The sequence below is a fragment of the Octopus bimaculoides genome, chromosome 10, assembly GCF_046866305.1.
Source record: "Octopus bimaculoides isolate indiv1 chromosome 10, ASM4686630v1, whole genome shotgun sequence".
Classification (NCBI taxonomy): domain Eukaryota; kingdom Metazoa; phylum Mollusca; class Cephalopoda; order Octopoda; family Octopodidae; genus Octopus; species Octopus bimaculoides.
In genome coordinates, this window is record NC_142937.1 from 90,505,911 (window position 1) to 90,527,633 (window position 21,723).

A 21,723-nucleotide genomic window follows, 5' to 3' on the forward strand; every position below is an offset into this window, starting at 1 on the left:
AAATACAAAAGTAAAATAGAATTAAGGAAAGAAAATGATAGAGAGAAAGAGAAAGAAAGAGTGAAGAAAGAAATCATAGAGAAAGAGAAAAGAAAAAAGTGTTAGAGAGAAAGAGAAAGAAAGAAAAAAACAAGGGGAAAGATATGATAGAAATAATGTATTAGAGAGAGAGAGAGTGAAAGAAATGATAGAGAGAAAGTGAAAAAAGAAATGATAGAGAGAAAATGAAAAAAGGAATGAAAGAGAGAGAGAGAGAGAGAGAAATAGATAAATGATGGAGAGGGGAAGTGAGAGAGCGAGAGAAATTAAATACATCGATGGAAAAAACAACAAAAAACTGTTATGAAATTATTTCATTTTCAGTTTAGAACAAAAGGTAGCGGCGTTTCACGGGTGTATATATATATATATATGTGTGTATATGTATATATATATATATATGTATGTGTATGTACATGGTGTCGGTCACTAGTATAAACTTATATTATGAAACAATCAACTAACACTTCCATTTAATAAGTTTATTGTGTGTAAAAATTCTACACTGAATTTAATATAAAACATATGTACACACATTTGTATATATGTATATATGTCTATGTAGTGTTGTTTTTCTTTCAATTCCATACTTTAATTATTCTTTCTTCAATAACAGCGAACTCACACTCACCGTCTATTTATAGTTAATTATAAATTTACTACAAGATAAACTGAAGATCTCAATTTAAGGACCAAATTCGCATTTAAGTGCTTTCATGACGTACATTGATAATAATAATAATAATAAAAAAAACAACATGAAGACAAATTTATTCATAGCCCATCCCATATCCTTTCTTTGGTTCGTTTTTCTTTTTATTCATCATCAATTTCCTTACGAATGTTGTTATCCAAGAAAACCGAATGTTTCTAGAAGAACGTAAAGCCCCTTAATAAAGGCAAGCACTTAGGCCAGGCTAAAGCTGTCGTATGTCACAACTATGAGGCGTTGAACACGATTGTGCTTTTTTACCCAGAATCCTCAGTATCAGTGGCTACCCACAACTGAAGCCGAAGCGGCCTTTACATCTGTGGAGCTTCTCGCTTTGGTTAGCTCCTGCTTTTGTCGCCAGAGTACGTCCACGGTAAGTGCGCCGAACCTTCCTCTCTAGCATCGTGCGTCGTTCGTTTCATGTCTACGTTCAATCGTTTCAATGTGTCTTCTTCTTTGTAGAGAAAACTGTTAGTTGTTTATGTTATTTCCATTTTTTGGCTCTCTCGTTCACTCGAAGCGAGGGTCACCCTTCGTCCTCAGCATGACCATTGTGGAGTCTCCGCCGCCGCCGCCGCCGCTATCACCAACGCCGCCGCCGCACACACGCACACACGCCACATTCTCTTTCTTTGAGACTATATGCGAAAATGAGGGCAACACACTTAACGCTTCTCTCTTACATGCTGTTATATATATATTTTCTGTATTTCCTTTCATTAGCTCTACAGTATTTGTTTTTATTTTCCCTTCATTACTCATCTGCTCGGAAAACATATCTCTAATACTATTCTGTAAAGATTCTAAAGCGTGCCATGATAAGCAAACCAGCTAAAGGTGCTACCACCTCAGGCGGATATATATATGCATATATATATTATTCGGCATCGAGACAGGGCAGTTAGGTTATTCATATTTTGTTTTCATGTACATTTCTCTTATTTTCATTTTGATTTCTGAGTCCGTTTCACTAATTTTTTTTCTAAACTCATTAACCTTTTATTGAAGTTGAAAATCAGGCAAAGGAAACAAAACCAATCCCCCTTCACATAAACACACACATTATATATATATATATATATATATATATATATATATATATATATATATATACGCACAAACAAACGTGTATGTATATTACACCATGGATTATGGAAAAATCTTTTCCGAGCGCCGATCAACCTTGGTTTAACACTTTGCTCTCGCCAAACAAACGATTAGTTAACTCGGGGATTTGCCATTTTCCCCTATTTTATTCAAGTATTTCGCCCTCACTTATATATCGTGTGTAGGAAAAGTGAAATAAAATTCCCTAACAAAAGACAGCAATTGGCATGTGAGAGATGGTTGACGACCAACTGGATGCTTTGTGAACAATAAAAGCAGCACAAATGTGTGTGTGTCGGCAACATACAGACCCACACTTAAGCACAGATTTGTTTTTTTTTGGTCGCAGGTTGTTTAAACTATAAGCATTTTATTTTGGAGTATATCTGGGGTCGGGATTTTAAAAATTTATTTCAGTCGGGAATGAAAAGAAGGTGTTTGTTTTATTACGTTTACTTTCTTTTTTGGAAAACGGGAAATTATTCTAGCGAGGTTGGTCGGAGAAAGAAGAAAAAAAAAAACCAGCTTGTAATATTGTCATTGGGACCAAGTCAAGGACTGGATATAGAATAAAATGTTTCCGTGCTAACATTAATTTTTCTCTGTCTTCACTACGGTCCTTGTTTCTATTTAAGAAGTATATAGCTATATATATGTGCGTATATAAATATATACACGTATGTAATAGTTAAGTGACTGTGTGTGAAAGGTACCTAGTAAAACGAACCACAAAGCCGCCTCACCAGAAGGTTCCACACCCCATCACCAGGCCGGGCATGCGCATTACATCTTCTTATCTCTCTATTCGGTCAAGCTTTTACTCTTTCTCCCTCTTTTCATCTCTCTAAACTCTCTCTGTTACTTTTAGTTATCTTAATGTCCGTCTCTCTCCCTCTTTTATCACTCTCTCTCTCTCTCTTTTATTTGCTATTCTCTATCTCCCTCTTTCATATTTCTCTGTCTTTCTACATACACGCTACTATCTACAACTTTTATACACCAGACGATGTATAAATACTACAAATATATTTGTTTGCATTGTTTCTCACTTATTAGCTGTTAATAAACAACATAAACCACCTGTCTGTAATTGAAGTCTTATATCAGCAATTTTAGTTATATATATATATATATATATAATTTATCCTTTGCTGTTTTTCTTTTCTCTTGTCTAATTGTCCTTAATAATACCCATTAAGATCTTTCTCTTTAAGGGGAAACAAAAACAACTTTCCATCTCATGTACCTCCCTACCATATGTCAACTGACTGGAAACGACGAAAAATAAATCCCGTATTCGGTATATATTACGTGAAATTAGTTGAGAATTTTTTTGTTTAAAAATAGTCTATATGCTAACCCCTTGAGGCCATTGAGACGGTTTCCCTTACCCTATTTATTTACAGAATTGCTCAGAAATCGTTTTATTCTTTTTTAGTAGAAATTTATCCGAAAGGAAACCAAAGGAAAAAAGCATCAAAAGAAACAAATATGTACTCGATTAATTTTTCTGTTAAACCCTTTAATCGGAGGTTTCTGTCGGGTTAGTAGGAATATATAGAAGTTCGCGACTGTGCAAAAAATATATAATGGTTTGATAAAAATATGAAAGGTTGTTTTTTTTGCAGACGTGAAAAATGGAACTGCTAAGCTGGCATATGGGCTATTTTTGTGCGCGAAACTTTTCTTTAGCAGGTGTTCCTCTCATGTTTATCCCACTACAGCGCTTTGTTTAGCATTCTGAGTCCCCCCCCCCCCCCGCTCACCCTCCACGAATTTATATTTGGATATTTTGCCTTTTATTTATTATATGACTGAATGAATCGAGTTATTACATTTCCTTGTAATTGCTGAGCATCTGATAAAAGAGGCCTTCTAGTTAACCGGCTAGATAGAGAGGAGGTGGTAGGTCTCTTGGACTGCTTTTCCTGCTACTACAGTATCATTGAATTCGCTCACATCCGTTTTTATTCTGTTTCTCTTGCCTATTCGCCCTTCATCCTCACATCCGTCAGCTTTCTCTCCCTAATTAGGTAAAAAAGAAAAAGTAAAATAAATAAATAGAATAAAGCATTAAGAGTTGGTCGGCCCTTCATGTTCTAACTCCATTTCTTTATGTATGAAGTACTCCCACCACCACGTGTGTTCCATGAAACTAGAAAGAATTCTGTCCCTGCTCTATCGTTTTTGTATCGATTTTACCAAGCTCTCGCTCTCTCTCGTCCCATACCTTTCTCTTGTTGGTTCGCAGCCTCACACATGAATTCACAAATGTCAGCAGGCAGCCGATGCGAGGATTTAGTTTATCTCTTTCCTCCTCCATCGCCAGCGAAGCGATAGACGTAGAGTGCTGCTGATGTTATTGAGGGCGCCCTCCACGGATAACACTTCATACAACCACTATCTTTTCTTGCTCTAGATTATACAGAAGGTGAATTCTAATTTCGGTTGCTGCTATTCTAATTTAATATATATATATAGATAAAATATGGGGAATAAATAATAAAAGTTTTCGCTTGTTATTGCCCCCTCCGTCTGTTTTTACTTCCATTTACACAGTCACACGTTCACACACATACACATCTAATCTCTGTTCTTTCTTTTCTCTCTCTCTTTCTCTCCTCTCTTCTCTCTCCTCTCATGGTATAAGGAGGTCGGATTATATACGCCAGCAACCTTCTGGCTGCTTTCGATATCCACACGCTGTTTTCTTCGTTGAAACCAGCCTGCTCCTCTGCATGACTCATGTCTAGGAAAAAGAAGCCTGGTCACAACTAGAGGGAAGGCGAGCAGCAGACAGAGACTTGAGGACCCTGACTCATGTATCTAGTTGCGGTAGACAGACGGACTAAGCGACTAGGTCAGAGAAAGAGAGAGACAGAGAAAAACCTTTTCTCTCAATTCAGTGTGCTCCTCCTACTTCGCGTTTTCTTTTTTTTTTACCTTTTCGTTAGTTTCCTCTTTGCTTTGCATAACATTATTCACCTCTCCCTACTTAAAATAAAATTGAAAAGCTTCTCTGTAATGAGGGCCGTGTCTAAGGTAACATTGATAGTGGCAATGAAAAAAAAAACCTCCATGAACGCATGGTGGCCAAAGACCTTCCCCTCCTCAATCTCATTGCAAATTGCTGTGGGGGAAATGTAAGGCCTATGACCATTATGTTATGATGAGACGAGAAACAACAGAGAAGAACCCTTTGTTAAAGCTAGAAGAGAGAGGAAGCAGCAGCAGAAAATGAGAGGATTACAGTGGATCTGTCACGGGACCCGTAATCTCTTGTAGCTAGGACACAGATGCTGCTTAAAAATATTTCTCTCCTTCGCACAAACACAGGCCTCATTTTATGGCCTTTCTAAAATATTTATTTTTCTCTGCCGACATTCAATGTGGCTGGAAATAAACATATTTTTTAGTGGGGGGGCCTAGCAATGTAGTGAGGGAAGTTATTTTTTTTTTCCATTCTGTGTTATAGAAGCTTTTAATGGAGATGATGAGAGAAGGGAGATGTGGTGGAGGTGGTGGTGGTTATGATGGGTTACTGAAAACCGAAGATGACGATTTATGTTATTAACAACGGACGGCGTCCGGTATTTCTCTCTAAATAAATGATTATTTTAAGAAGTTGGTGTTTTAAAACTATTATGAATAGCATCAGTGAACTGATATAATTTACAAAACCCCATCAATTAAACCGATGAACGCCACATCGTCTTTATTTATCTTCTCATGAATCTGTGGCCTTGTCCCGATATAGTCTTCGTTTTTCTTTTAATGAATCTGTGGCCTTGTCCCGATATAACCAATGTCTTTTTTTTTTACTTCTCTATTGTTATGTGAGACAAGCATAATCTCATTTTTCTTTCCTTGGGGGCCTGATGCTTCTTTACACTAATATTTACTTTCTCAGTCAACGATAAAAGAATTGTCAAACTTTTTATTTATTCTACTTGTTACGGTTTGTTTACAGTTTAATTTTGAATCGGTTATGAATTAATAACATTCTGGTTTATTAACCAGCACCTATGCACTCGGCCTTGTTTATGCGGAACCTCTGCGAGGCCATTCAACCTGCTGGAAATAGCAATGTCTACCTCAAAACACGCCCTACCGTTTTAGAAAAAGAAAGGACGCGTTGAATAATGGTAGTCGAAAAATCCAGCAAGAATTACCATTTATCCTAGTTCTGTTTGATCAGGGTTGACTCGTGACGAAAACGACAACCTTACGTTCACGAACCAATGATGGAGCTTTTATGCGGTCACTCGATGCTAGAAACAACAGCCAAAACTTTCTCAAAGCACACGCTTCATCCTTAGAAATAAAGAAAAACATTGGATAATTTTTTCCTAAATATAATGTCTGAATAAAACGCAGGCTGGTCCTTGCCTGAACACCTTTTGATCATGACTAACTTACGCTAAACAACTTTATATACTCAAGCCATCAAGGCAACCTCTATGCGGTCACTCGATATGCTAGAAATAGTAGCCAAATCATCTTGAAATCACATTCTGCTGTTAACGCATTTGGAAATCCAATCTTTCAAATACAAAAGGACGAGAGGGTCATAGCTGGAACACCTTTGATAATAGGTATACTCTTTCTTGGCTGACTTGGGGCTAAACAACAACCTTATATCATCGCCAATAAATAAAATGAAATAAAATGCAATTCAACTCAGAATACCATTTACTTGAATGTTTTCTTGTCTTATGTTTTCTAAAGGTAAAAAAACAACAATAGTTATAATAGTAAATCCAACATATCTTAAGTTTTTACAAAACTTAGAATATAGATGGCAATTTTTTTTTTTTTGCATTCAAAAGATTTAAAAATATATATTTCATATCAAATGATTGCACATACTTAAATTGAGAATTTGTATGGAAATAATTTATTGAAAATTCAAAAACTTTCAACACCCTGAGGTACTTTATAAGTTGATCCTTTTAGGTTTTTATTATTAAAATCTAAGGTCAATACCAATTGCTCTCTTCTCTCTCTCTCTCTCTCTCTCTCTCTCTCTCTCTCTCTCTCTCTCTCTCTCTCTCTCTCTCTCTCTCTCTCTCTCTCTCTCTCTCTGATTCCTGATCTGTTTCAATAACATTTCTGATCTATTAAGATCAGGTTTAGTAAATATACTCAAGTTGTAGTTTTAATGTTATTGTTAACTTGTACAAACTCTTATATGTGTAAGAGTGACTGACATTAAGATGAGAACCCCCTCTTTTATTGTACATACAATGTGTAATGGTTTAGCCCTGTTTTAAAGTGGTATTCACTATAGCTGTATGTATCTTCCATTAGTGTGGATGGCAGCCACTGTATGACACTGCATGATAAAGTGGAAATAAAAGCTAACAAACAATTGCCTGCCAAAAGAATTGTCTCCATGTGACTGCATCCCTCTTTCTTTTAAAGACTGTTTCTATCCCTAATTTTTCACAGCACTATCGCTCTCTCTCTTTTACTCATTTGAATTTCATTCTTTCTTCAAACCTTGCTCTGCTTTGGCCATTGTGTCATTCTCATGTCATTTTCATAAACAAATCTTACATTTTTTTCACCCTTTTTGTTGAGTGCTGCTTGTGTGCTAACACAAGATGATACCTTTTGTGTGTTGGAGCAGGATTTCTTTGAATGTCAGCTTCTCACTTATTTTATGTTACTATTATTGCTTTTTTTATTCCTTTTTTTTTTAATTCTGAGAAGAAAGAATGTACACACAAGAATCAAATACTTTTTGCTTTTTATTGTTATCTTCGAGGATGTTTCTTTTTCCAATTTTTAATTTTTGCAAGTAGATTTACCGGCTCACCCAGTCTTTTGAGATATAATACTATTACAATAATTTCGTCTCTTTAGGTTCAGAGTGTGAATCCAGGCATGGTTAACTTCGCTTGTCAACTTTCCAGAGTTGATAATTAAATACTTGTAACAAAATAGAATCAGATTCATTCACTAAAATCCCCCCCCCCCTCCACCCTACTTAGAAATTGGCCCTGTACCTGACTAAGAAATCAATACCATGTATCGTGTATGAAAATAAAATATTTATTTCCTACACAGGAACAAGTCCACCAATCTGTAAGGGAGGGACTAAATGAGTTTGTGTGACATCTTCCTCAAAGGAATTAGTAATGATGTTAATAAAAGAGAACGTAGCTCCAACGAAGAATGGAAATGGGGTCACAAATTCAGCACAGTGGGATCTTCACTGTGTACGGAAATAAATTATTGATTTTTTTTGCAGGCACAAAACTAAGCCACAAATTTTTAGAGCAGGGGATGAGATAACATGACATTCATGCATTTCCCAAGGGCATAAGTAATTTATATGCAGTACAATAAATGGTTCCAACTGGGCTACTCCCTCAACTTGGCATTATGTTGATTTTTCACTCTAACAGAAGGACCATAGTTGATTAAGTTGACCTCAATTAAAAAAATGCAAATACCCTTTAGCTACTGGGCTTACTTTTGGTTTCATGGTATTAAGTGGATGGGAGATAAATCTCCTCCTGGTTATTATGATGCTGCATCTTAGGTAATACTGTCAGATCTAGTGGTATGTTATGCTCTGACCTGAGCAGATATGATAAATAGTTAACCCCTAAAACACAATAAAATGTTGGTTGTCCAAACCGATATTCTCTTGGCTGTCATATCTTTACAGTTTACCTCACAGTATGCACCTGTCAATGTATAATGCTTATTTATTCACATTAAAAAAAAAAAAATTAATCCTGCATTATCTTGTAGCTTTGAGATATTAAAGATGTGATTGTTTATTTTTAGAATGACATTGCAGAGTAGATGTGAAAGGTTTGGATCTGGGCAGGTTAAACACAAAACAGGTAGAATATTTGGGTTGGATATGACCAATTTAAATGCTTATGGGTTAACTCGGTAGAGATGAAGGGCGAAGGCAGTTCTGGTAGACTGAGCTGAGAATGCAGTGGGATAAATCAAAGTACTGTTGAACATTTCATTTTACTGCTTCTGATACTTTGATATTGTAATGAAAACATGTCAAAGCAAAAATAACTATAGGAAAGACATAGTGTATTTAATCTCATATTGTCTTCTGGGCCTAATGAAACAAATCAATATATTATAGTCAATTCATTCAATAATATCCTTTTAAGAAAGGTTTTTGCTTAAATAAAAGAGATTAAAACTTGCGAATTTCTAGTGAACAGTTTTTACTATTATTATCATTTTAATGTAATAAGTGTAATGAATACTGAGAAGAAATCTGTTTTAGGAAACTTTAGAAGGGTAGATTGAGGATTAACAAAAAGCATTGTATAAGAGTGAGTATAAGAGTGAGTTTGAAGTGCTAGACTTGTGACAACATGTCCATAAGTTCAAAGTTTAACTAGGCTTATTCACCTTACCTAACCCTATTCACCTTACCAAACAAAAATAAGTTCCACTCCTTGCTTCACAGTTGAGTTATATTAGAAAAGGGGCATCCAACTGTAAACACAATTGGTCTAATGAAATAAGCCATGTAAGCATGGAAAAATAAATGTAAAACAGTGAAACAACAAAAATCCTCAACAGAAAGAAAGAAAAAAAATCAATTTGAAAAATAAATAGCTTAAATAATATTAAAGCAGATCAGCATTTCAATCCAAAATCTTAATGTAATATAAAATTAGACGTGGTTGGGTCAAATGATTGTATTTAAAACTGAGTCTTTTGCATGGAGAATCTTATTAAAAATGGATTTTTAAAGCATTTTTTTCTCTCCAATGGTGAAATAGTTTCCTGTTGGTCAAGCCTGTATACATAACTGTTAGAATGTACTGTATAGAGGTATTACTGGGCATTGTTGAGATTGCGTCAATAAACTGTTAAACAGAGGAACTTGAGTTTTTACCAGTCATGTACTGCCATCCAAAGGCACACACACACACACACTCTCTCCCTCTGTATGTATGTATGTTCATGCATATGTATGTATTGGTGTTGCCCAGATATGGATTCTGTTTCTAACATAACTTTCAAATTTATTTCTCATCACTACATCTAGGTAGAGTTTAAATGTAAAACAGAATTTTTATTTCGGTTCTGGATCATTTAGTTGTGTATGAATTTACTTTTCATATTTGTTTTTTTTTTCTTTGATTCATCCATGGATGGGCAACTGACTGGACACACAACTTGAAAGGTCAGTGGTTAATATTCTGTCACTGGTTTTTATTCTGACCATGGTGAAGATAGTAATTGACAGTTGGGTCCATTTAGCTGTAAATAGACATGACATAGAGTAATTTAATTAATTGGAGAACTGTCACTGTGTTAACTTATATGCACTGTGTTATAAAAGTTGTCAGGCCTGTCCCGATTTTATTTTATATTTTCCATAAGCAGTAACATGGCATTGCTTTGGTTGCTAGGAGGAAGTAAATAATTCTGACAAGCCAAAACTGGTTGATCCCATTGCCCATCCTGGTAAGTGAGAACTTTGTGGTTTAAACCACAGACACTGTTTTCACAGCGAAGGTTAAGTATTTTGTTTGTTAACTATATGATAGGTGCAACGCAAGGCTAAACATATGTTTATTGAATATATAAAAGGTGCAGGTGCGACTGTATGGTAAGAGATTTGCTTCTGAACCACATGATTCCAGGTTCAGTTCTCCTATGTGTACCTTAGGCAAGTGTCTCTACTATAGCCTAGCGCTGACCAAAGCCTTGTGTTAACAACAAAGATGAGGACAAATATCCGTCAAATGTAAATAATGTATAATTCACTTCCATTTCCATAAAACAATGTCAGCATGATGGAATTGAAGAGTGTTTTGTGTTACTTTGGAAAAGCTGTGTCTATAAATGAACATCTTAGAGAAAGGTGTTCGTTTCTCATCTAATTAATGTTGAGTCAACTAGAGCTGTTAATTAGGCTTGTAGGTTCTTGATTTTGGGGGAATTATATCTTTTACTAATGTAATAAAACGGGGACTGTTTGATACCATCACACTCTTACAAGAACTCACCTACCTGTCACTTGGTTATGACCTATCACTACTTTTGCTCTTCTGAACCCCACTCCTCACCTAAACCAGCTCCATGCACCTGTCTTTCCATCTCCTGTCAATGTTATTTGTTCCCTATCTTTATGCTTAACTCTCTTTTCCTAGACCTTCCCCTCCCTCCATTTCGGTACCCCACCCTCTCACTAATCTGCTAGAACAACTTTTTCTTGTTTTCTTTCCAACCACTAACTTACATGAACACCAACTGAACAATAACTACACACTAACCTTTGTTCCCCCTACTCTCTCCCCCACCCCCGTCTGTCTGCCTCTCTCTCTCTCTCTCTCTTGCACACTCCCAGCTTGGATGGGCCTAGAGCAGGGTTTCTCAGCCATTTTTTAACTATGGATCCCTTTGATTACTATTTTATTCTAGTGGACCCCCATGGCCATTAGATGTTTAAAAAAACTAATTTTATCAAAAGTTCTTTCAAAATCCCTATTTTGTCTTCTACACATTAACTTGTGTAGGTTGAACTATGAAAAATGTTAGAGAAAGAAACCCAACTATTTCTTGCAATACATACTAGTACGTACATCTAAAGCAAAATTTATTCAGGGCCCCGTAAGATACTATTGTGGATCCCCAATGTACTATTTTGTTGTGCGGACCCCCAGAAATCTAATATGGACCCTAGTTGGGAACCACTAAACTTGAGGATCCATGGGCACTGATTTTCTTCTTTTGATTAACCGATACACAATATATATCCATGATTAAGTATTTTTTTTAATGTTTTCTTATTTTAAGCCGAGGGTGGTCAGAATAAATTAACATGATTGTCTTTCATAGACTGAAACAAGGTCCTCAGTTCAATAAAACAACATTTTTAATGTCCATATATAAAGTGAGTGGTGCTAACTGCCTGAAGTCTACCATAATCAAGTAATGAATTAAATCCAGATTTAAGGTTTTGATTTCTTTGCATGATAAGACAAACCAGTTTAAATATTTGGTAGTTGGTCTACTACTGTCATTAGATATTATTCTTTTACTTGTTTCACTCATTTGACTGCCGCCATGCTGGAGCACTGCCTTTAGTCGAACAACTCAACCCCAGGACTTAGTCCTTGTAAACCTAGTACTTATTCTATCAGTCTCTTTTTGCTGAACCACTTAAACACACCAACAGCGGTTGTCAAGTGATGGTTGGGGGACAAACATGGACACACAAATACATACATATATATACACAACGGGCTTCTTTCAGTTTCCATCTACCAAATCCACTCATAAGACTTCGATCAGCCCAAGGCTGTAGCAGCAGACACATGCCCAAGGTGCCACGTAGTGGGACTGAACCCGGAATCATGTGGTTGGGAAGCAAGCTACTTACCACACAGCCATACCTGCATCTATATGTTGATATATTTATCATACAGAATCGATGAAACTAAATCTATGTGACTTTGTAACTTTACAGTGTCAACAAGGTTAGGTATGGTTGCTTTGAATAAATATAAGCCAATATGGGGACCAGATTTTGGCCTGTTTAAATTTGAAAAGGTTAAATGTTTGGAAAGCTCTCCTATTCAGAAAGCAAATTATGAAGAAACCTGGTGTGTGACAAATGATAAATTAACTTTATCGGATTATATTGATGGTAAAGTATTTTCAAAGATCCTAGTTTCTCAGGTTGATTCTAGAATACAGGTGGAGGCAGTAGTTTTGGGGACATTTCTACTAGGTTTTGATGCCATATTTAGCAAGCAAAACTTTAATAATATTTAACTTGCATGCACATCGTCATAGACATTGTTTTCAAATTTTATTTTCACCATTTTCATACGAGTTTGATGTGTCTGCAAAGCAGTTTGTTGCTACACCCATTCATCTTGTACTGTTTCCTGTGTGAGGTTCAACACCACTTCCTTTCTCATGCCTTCTCAATTTTATCTTCAATGCAGTTGCTTTCTGTTGTCACCATCATATTTTCTCTCTGCAAACTTTGTTTTAGTTTGACAATATTGTGACAGCAACATGGGATACTATTCATAACAGAATCTTTCATACGATGTGCGCATATACAATGCATACCTGTGACTAAGAGTACATGTCACTTGCCTTACTCAACGGCCTTACTCAAAACCTTCCAATTGTTGGTCTCCTGTTTCTCTTACAAGTCATTTTAACTCAACAAAGCACATTATTTTATCTACTATTCACATATTTGGTGTGTGTCCATCCATCTATATATATATATATAAGAGATAAAGAAAATGGGAATTCATGAGATTCTTCAGAACCACTATGATTGTTTCAACCCATTGTGTGCCGGTACCTTACAGGTGAGCTGCTGTACAAACAGTTGTCATGCATTGTAGGTGCAGATGCATTTCCTCAGGTGACTTTTCAAAAAGCACCTAATTTTTTATTTGCTGTTTTGCTTATCTCTATAACAACACATTTTGGTAATCGTAGTTTACTGTGCATCAAGTGAAACAGCATATAAAATTTTTTTTAAAAACCCGAAGTACTTTTTATAGTGGTTCTGAATAAAGAGTCTCGTGAATTCTATTTTCTTTCTCTTATTTTTTACAAACTCTACAGACATGAAGGAATTCCTGAAGTAAATCCAGTGGCATATACCTCCATACTGTCATTGACATCAGGGAACCGAATACTGTGAAGGAGCTTTAAACAGCATGCTATATGGTGTATATCTGAATATAAAATTATATATACACATGCATGCATGCATATATATATGAGAGAGCGATTGATATATTTGAAAGACAACTTCTACTGACAATTAGTCAAGAGCAAGCTTAGTTTGTGACATGGTTACCAAGCTAAATGGTGTACCACTGATCACAACTATAGTTTCTTGGTGCAGCAGCCACACTGGTATGTCAGACATCTTGTCTTGTTGGAATTTCAAACTGTCTGTGTTGGTAATTGATAGACAGCTTAAGGTCAGATTACTTACATTGCAATAAAGATGTGGCTTTGTTTGACTAATGGAAAAGCTATTTTATTTAGTTTGAAGTTTTTGCTATTCTCTTTTTTTTCTTCATTCACTTTCAAGATCTCTCAACCTCTGTCAGTACTAAAGTAACAAATATTAACATTATTATTATTATTATTATTATTATAGTTTTGGAATGGCAGAATTATTAGTGTCAGAGAAATGCAATGTGGTATTTGTTCAGGCTCTTTATATTTCTCTTCAAATCCCTGCTGGGGTCAACTTTGCTTTTCATCTTTTTGGGGTTGATAAAATAAAATACCAGTTAAGTACTGATGTTGAAATAATTGTCTCTCCTCTCCTCCCCAGATTTCAAGCCTTGCACCTATGTTAGAAACAATTATTATTATTATTATTATTATTAAGGCATGATAATTTGGTAGAATTGTTTGAGCATTGGAAGAAATACCTTGACATGTGTCCTGGCTGTTCAGTTCTATGATCAACTTGACTGGGCGTTGAGGCAGTTACTCAACAACTCAATTGTGGACGTAATATACCTTGATTTTGCAAAAGCTTTTGACAAAGTGGATCATGGTATGATATGCAACAAACTGCGTTATCCTGGCATAGCTAGAAAACTCAGAGATTGGTTACATGACTTTTTGAATGATAGAAGGCGGCACTGGCAACGGTCACGCTCAAAATGGTGCATTTCATGTGTCACCCGCACAAGAGCCAGTCCAGGGGCACTGGCAATGATCTCACTCGAAAAATTTCATGTGTCACCCGCACAAGAGCCAGTCCAGGGGCACTGGCAATGATCTCACTCAAAAATTTCATGTGTCACCCGCACAAGAGCCAGCCCAGGGGCACTGGCAACGATCTCACTCGAAAAATTTCATGTGTCACCCGCACAAGAGCCAGTCTAGGGGCACTGGCAACGATCTCACTCGAAAAATTTCATGTGTCACCCGCACAAGAGCCAGCCCAGGGGCACTGGCAACGATCTCGCTCGAAAATCCTATGACGGCCCCGCACAAGAGCCAGTCAAACCATCTTAATATATCTAATATTTTAATCTAAAAATTTTAATCAAATAACAAATTACATAAATATATCATAGAAATATTAATTTAAAAGTCAAATTTATAAATTGGACAGTAAAAATTAATACGATAATATACAGTATGGAAGTATAAATGTATAGAAGTTAGTGCTAGTACATAGACTAAGCGCGTTTCATGGTTGAAATAGGATTATATAAAATCATAAGCAAATTCTATCCAAGTTCATTAGAATGGGGAAATGATTTTACTCCCAAATCAGTCACCGTTCAGGACAAATCCCTAAGAAAATACCTAAAATCATTCAAAGAATAAACATAAACATGAGATATAAAAATATATATACACACACATATGGGCATATATACAAACACACGCTCACAGACATTTTGTTAGGTTTCGGCCAGTATTGGCCCAGGCCATGTCTAACTTAAGACCACCGCCCGGCAAACTCATTCAAATCAGGAATCGGACAACCTGGCTCACTCAAGTAGAGAGTTATTGTTTACAGAGACATATCCGTGTGTAGGAGGTCTATCCAGGATTTTTGAAGGAATTTGTTCAAAGACTTCTTGAACTTAAGGGTGTCTTTTTCTGCTTTAATGTGTTTTGGTTTTATGTTAAACAGAGTGGGGCGAATTGAGGTGAAATAATTGTGCCATATTGTTCTTATGAGATGCGAGTGTGATTTATGTTGTGGGCAGGTAGCATGGGGCCCAATCCTTGGGTGTATCTTAAAAGTGATGTCAACATCATTTGGGCAATGCTGATGGAATATATTCCACATCATGCAGATGTAGTGCTCATGGTGACGTTGAGAATAAAGCTTGAGTTTTTCTAGTCAACCCCAAAAGTCAAGCCTTGTCATGTCATGTATGTTTTTTTTTTTGTAATTGACCTTTGAGATGCTTCAACTTTCATGATACTTTGTTTCATGTGGGGATACCACAATAGGCAACAGTATTCAAGGTGGGGTCAGGCTAATGGTGTGGATATTTCTTGATTGGAAAGTTCTGAGAATCCAGGAACACGTTTTGTGGGCCATGTCGACTTTGCTGTTTATATGAATGGCCCAGCTTATGTTGTTGTCCACAATTACTCCCAAGTTTCCGATGTTGCTGAATGCCATGAGAGTTTCACCTGAAGGAAGAGAGTATGGGAGTTTTAGGGTATCCTCTTTTTGAAGTAGATTAACTCAAAGTTGTCCTCGTTCAGCAGCATATTGTTCTTTTTCGCCCATTGGATGACAGCCAACAGGTCTCTCTCTCTCTCTCTCACACAGTCATTTTTGTTAATTTTCTTCCTCTGTGTATAAAATCATTTATTAAAAACAGGAATAATAAAATGTTTCCTTTATTTGAAAATTTGCTGTGGCCACTAGCATTTTCCCTTAAAATGTTCTGGTTCTCATCATCTAGTTGATACTTGTTTAAAACATGGCAGTTAGTTAAATTTATTATATATTATTTTTAGGAACTAGTTCTTTGAACTATGTTTGTAGAGTAAACAATATTTCTGATAACATAAATGTGTTTTACATCACATGCACACACACACACTTGAAAGGCCAGATTTGATGAAACTTCAAAGTTACTATCACATTTGAAAAAGAAATTATATCTAACTCTACTTATTGAATTCTTTTTTTTCAGTTAATAGTTTTTTTTTTGTTTTTATGTATATATTTTTCACTTTCCTTGTGTGTGTGTGTGTGGGAGGTATTGCACAAATGAGCTAAGAGAAATTATGATGATATACAGGTGCAAGCATATAGTCAGAATTTTACTTCCCAACCACATAGTTCCAGGTTCAATCACATTGTGTGGCACCTTGGGCAAGTGTCGTCGTCGTTGTTTAACGTCCGCTTTCCATGCTAGCATGGGTTGGACGATTTGACTGAGGACTGGTGAAACCAGATGGCTACACCAGGCTCCAATCTGATTTGGCAGAGTTTCTACAGCTGGATGCCCTTCCTAACGCCAACCACTCAGAGAGTGTAGTGGGTGCTTTTACGTGTCACCCACACGAAGGCCAGTCAGGCGGTACTGGCAACGGCCACGCTCATCTCGCTCGAGAAACCTCATGTGTCACCCGCACAAGAGCCAGCCCAGGGGCACCGGCAACGATCCCGCTTGAAAATCCTACAACAACCCCACACAAGAGCCAGCTCACGGGCACCGAAAACGATCTCGCTCGAAAATCCTACGACGGTCCCACACAAGAGCCAGTTCAGGGGCACTGGCAACGAACTCACTCGAATAATTTCATGTGTCACCCGCACAAGAGCCAGTCCAGGGGCACTGGCAACGATCCCGCTCGAAAGATTTCATGTGTCGCCCACACATGAGCCAGTCCAGGGGCACCGGCAACGATCTCGCTCGAAAACCTCATGTGTCACCCGCACAAGAGCCAGCCCAGGGGCACCGGCAACGATCTCGCTCGAAATAATTCATGTGTTGCCCGCACATGAGCCAGTCCAGGGGCACTGGCAACGATCCCGCTCAAAAGATTTCATGTGTCGCCCGCACATGAGCCAGTCCAGAGGCACTGGCAACGATCCCGCTCGAAAGATTTCATGTGTCGCCTGCACATGAGCCAGTCCAGGAGCACTGGCAACGATCCCGCTCGAAAGATTTCATGTGTTGCCCGCACATGAGCCAGTCCAGGGGCACTGGCAACGATCCCGCTCAAAAGATTTCATGTGTCGCCCGCACATGAGCCAGTCCAGAGGCACTGGCAACGATCCCGCTCGAAAGATTTCATGTGTCGCCTGCACATGAGCCAGTCCAGGAGCACTGGCAACGATCCCGCTCGAAAGATTTCATGTGTTGCCCGCACATGGGCCAGTCCAGGAGCACTGGCAACGATCTCGCTCAAAAATCCTACGACGGCTCCGCACAATAGCCAGTTCAGGGGCACGGCAGCGATCTATTTCTATTTTACTTGCCTCAACAGGTCTTCGCAAGTGGGGTTTAATGTCCAATTTTAATTTAACTCGATTTCGATTTCACTCGCTCCCTAAGCAGTTGAGCTATGACCCTCTCTGTGACTTTCATTACCTGATCTAAAAGCATGATACCTCTGTAATTATTTGTATCTAAAGCGTCACCTTTACCATTGTAGCAGTTGATTATGGTGCTGCTACACCAGTCATTGGGTATGACTCCTTCGTGTATCACCTGGTTCGTAATACGGGTGACTAGGCTATAGCCGACACTGCCAGATATTTTGAGCATCTCTGCAGTGATTCTTGATGGGCCGGGGGCTTTCCCTGTCTTCATACTCTTAATTGCTTTATCTACCATGGTACTGTCAACTCGGATAGCTGGTCCCTCTGTTGGGTCAACATATGGCAGACTCTATTTCTCCCATTCATTCTCTTTATTAAGCAATCTATCGTAGTAGCTTCTCCAGACCTCTTTCTTTGCAGCCTCATTTAGAGCAAGCGTACCATCATCCATGCGAACACATTTCTCTCCTACTACATCACTATTCTCTCTCCTACACTGTCTTGTGACACGAAATACCTCAAGTCTTTGGTCCTCACGGCGCAGAACATTGGCAAATCTTTTCTAGCCTTGGGCCAACTAAAGTCTTGTCAGTAGATGGAAACTGAAAGAAGCCCATTGAATGTGTGTGTATCTGTCTGTCTATCTAATCTGTTAGTGTCTGTATTTGTCCCCCACCACTGTTTGACAATCAGTGTTGGTGTGTTTACATCCACATAACTTAGCAGTTTAATGAATAGAAAAGAGACCAATGGAATAAATATCAAATTTGAAAGAAAAAAAGTCCTGGGTTGATTTGTTTGAGTAAAATTCTTCAAGGCAGTGCCCCAGCATGGCTGCAGTCTAATGAAACAAAAGATAAAATATGTCTGTATAAATATATTTTACCTTAGTTCATCTGCAGTCACTGTCTTCTCTACTCTCTCTCTCTCTCTCTCTCTCTCTCTCTCTCTCTCTCCCTCTCTCTCTCTCCCTCTCTCTCTCTCTCTCTCTCTCTCTCTCTCTGCAAGCAGAAACTATAGGCCAGTGGAAATTTTTGTCTTGCAAGGTACATATCTATATATATCGCTACTTAAAGAGGCATATATTTTCTTAAAGGTTTACCAAATCTGAGTTACAATTTCTATAACATTGATGCAATACCACTTTCTGAGTATTTCTTAATTTTGAATTATTCTCAATTTAATTTAATTTGAATTGCAATGTATTGAGAAACGCATTATATCTGTTGGGGGGTTAGCATGTGCTTTTGGTTTGGGTAGTTATTAATATCAGTGTTACACGCACACAAACTCTGCTTGGTGCAAGGTGTGTGTATCCTGTCAACATTGATAATAGACTAGTTGTTTTAGCCAGTGACAAAATAGGTCTTATTACTTATTATTTGGAAAAGGAAGGATATGTCATTCATTTTTTATGTTTATTTTATTTTTATAGATGAATTATTTATCTGCTAATTTTATTACTAACATAGAAAATTACTTTTAAATTTGATAACTCCAATTAAGGTATATCTATATCTGGGTCTGTTGCTCTTTTCTGTCTGGAATTGGTTCTCAGTTATACAAATGTAATTCTTCAGGCGGTATTATGGAAATGTGAAAGATAGAAGATACTAAGTCCATAATACCACCAGTCATCATCATCATCATTATTGTCGTTTTAACATTCACTTTTCCATGTTGACATGGGTCAGATGAGATTTATCGAGACAGTTGTCCAACAGCTGGATGCTCTTCTTGTTATCAGCCCTTATTTGTTTCCAAGTAGTGTGAAACAGCTGAATGACTGGATATGTTTTTAATGGAGATATAAACACAGCAACACTGTTTTAATGTAGAGTGCAAACATCACAAGGGGAACCTCCTAATATCAGGAATCACTGCTAAGGTGCTTAAAATATCTGGTATAGGATATGGGCGTAGTCAACCATGTAGTTAATCAGGTTGTACAGGAAAGTGTTATAAACAATAACTGGTATAGCTGCATTATAGTCATTAACAAGTAAAGGTGATGCTTTAGACAGAATTACAGAGGTATCACATTGTTGGACAAAGTTATGAAATACAGTTCTATATTTAAGAAATGTGGAATTATATACATTATGGATATTTATCCTTATCTTGTTTGGTGTCTTGGGGAAATTTCGAACCTGGGTTCTCATTCCTAAGGTGTTTGTTGTTGTTTGGGTCACTGCCTGGAATCGAACTCGGGATCTTGGGGTTAGTAGCCCGCACTCTTAACCACTCTACCATATCCTCGTGGGCAATTATGGAGTGAATTTTAGGGCTTATAAATCAAATATTTTCCTATCCTTCCTTAATACCAGTTCCCATATGCTACTCGTATCTGCACTCGGTTTGCTTAGGGAGTTGTTGTGTCCTAGCATATGTGCTGCTTCTTTTAGTTTTCCTATTTTCCAGTGGTGTTCTCTGTCTATAATTTTAACTTCATCCCACAGGCTCGGTTCTCAGTCCCCTCCTGTTCATCAATGTCCTATAGACTATTGCTCTTGGGAACTATTATGTGCTGATGACCTGACCTCGTTTTAGTGGAATCTGTAGTAAAATTAGAAAATAAATTCCAGGCATAGAAGCAAAACTTGGAATGAAAGGGACTTAAAATTAACTTAGCAAAGACCAAATTTCTAGTAGGCAGTACTCTGCTCCTTTCAGCTTAATGGCCCTGTTTGATATATAGGCAAGAATAATTCCATATAGTGTACCAAGTGCAAGCTATGCACACAAAAGTTGCAGTGGAATCACAAGAAGATTAACAAAGAGAGTAGAAATAAATTTCCTTGAATGTCCAGGAGGCTCTCTAGAGGTAGTAAATAGTTTCTGTGAGAAACTGGGTGATCTACTTAGCAGTAGAGGAGGATGTTCTGAAAGTATTGTTGCTAGAATAAGAACAGGATGGAGAAAGTTCATAGAGCTATTATCCCTGTTGTTAACAAAAGTCACTCTTTCTTAGAGTAAAAGGCAGATTGTATGATGCTTGTGTATGAACAGCAATGCTACATGGTAATGAGACCTGGGTCCTGAATGCAGAAGACCTGCAAAGACTAGAAAAAGAATGGAACTAATATGCCCAGTGTGTATGTAGGACAAAATGCTACTGTGTTGAGAGGGGAAATGGGTATAAAAGGAATTGGGTGTGTGTAAGGGAGATGGCTGTACTGATATGGTCTTGTGATGCATATGGGTGAGAGAACAGCTTTCTAAAGAAGTGCTGGTTACTAAAATGCATGGCACTTGCAGAAGGAGACCCAAAGGAAACATGGGACAAAATGAAGGTTGATCTCAAAGTCCTGAGCCTTGTGGAAGAGATGACAAAGGACCAAGATGATTGGTGATTCATTGTGGTCAAGAAGACCCATCCATCACAGCAAAAGTGAGGTCTTAAAAGTATTATGCTTATGTCTTTATACTCACTGGGCCCTGCTTCTGCACCCTGTCTGTTCCTGTCAAGTCTTCCCACCTCTCGTGTTCTTAACCCCATCCCCACCATTCTTCTAACTTCAGTACTATTCAACTGCTGTAATCACATGAGAAAAGAATCTGCCCATATGTGAACCCCATTTTGTGCTACCAGCTAAATGCCCCTTTCCCTGGAACCACTTCCTTTGAAAATCCATCTGTCATTCTCAACATCATCCTTTCCTACTTTGTTTTCTCTTCTGCCTCCAGTTATCTCATCCTTTCCCCTGAGTTATATCTTAAGACTGCCACATCTCATTTTCATCATCCTCTCATGTCTGCCATTGGTGCACACCACCTCTGTCTTCCTCCTCATGTCGCCATCCCTATGTACCTCGGGCATCCATCTTTT

The 21,723-nt window shown here is 37.6% G+C and overlaps 1 protein-coding gene across 1 annotated transcript in view; it reads left to right on the forward strand.

Annotated features, from left to right (window-relative positions):
* The first annotated feature begins 282 nt into the window (after positions 1-282).
* The window catches only part of LOC106869405 (zinc finger protein 800), a 64,520-nt gene continuing 43,079 nt past the window's right edge, over positions 283-21,723 (forward strand). Inside the window, exon 1 of the mRNA XM_014915130.3 lies at positions 283-1,124. The gene's annotated coding sequence lies outside the window, so the exon portion shown is untranslated. The remainder of the gene's footprint in view (positions 1,125-21,723) is intronic.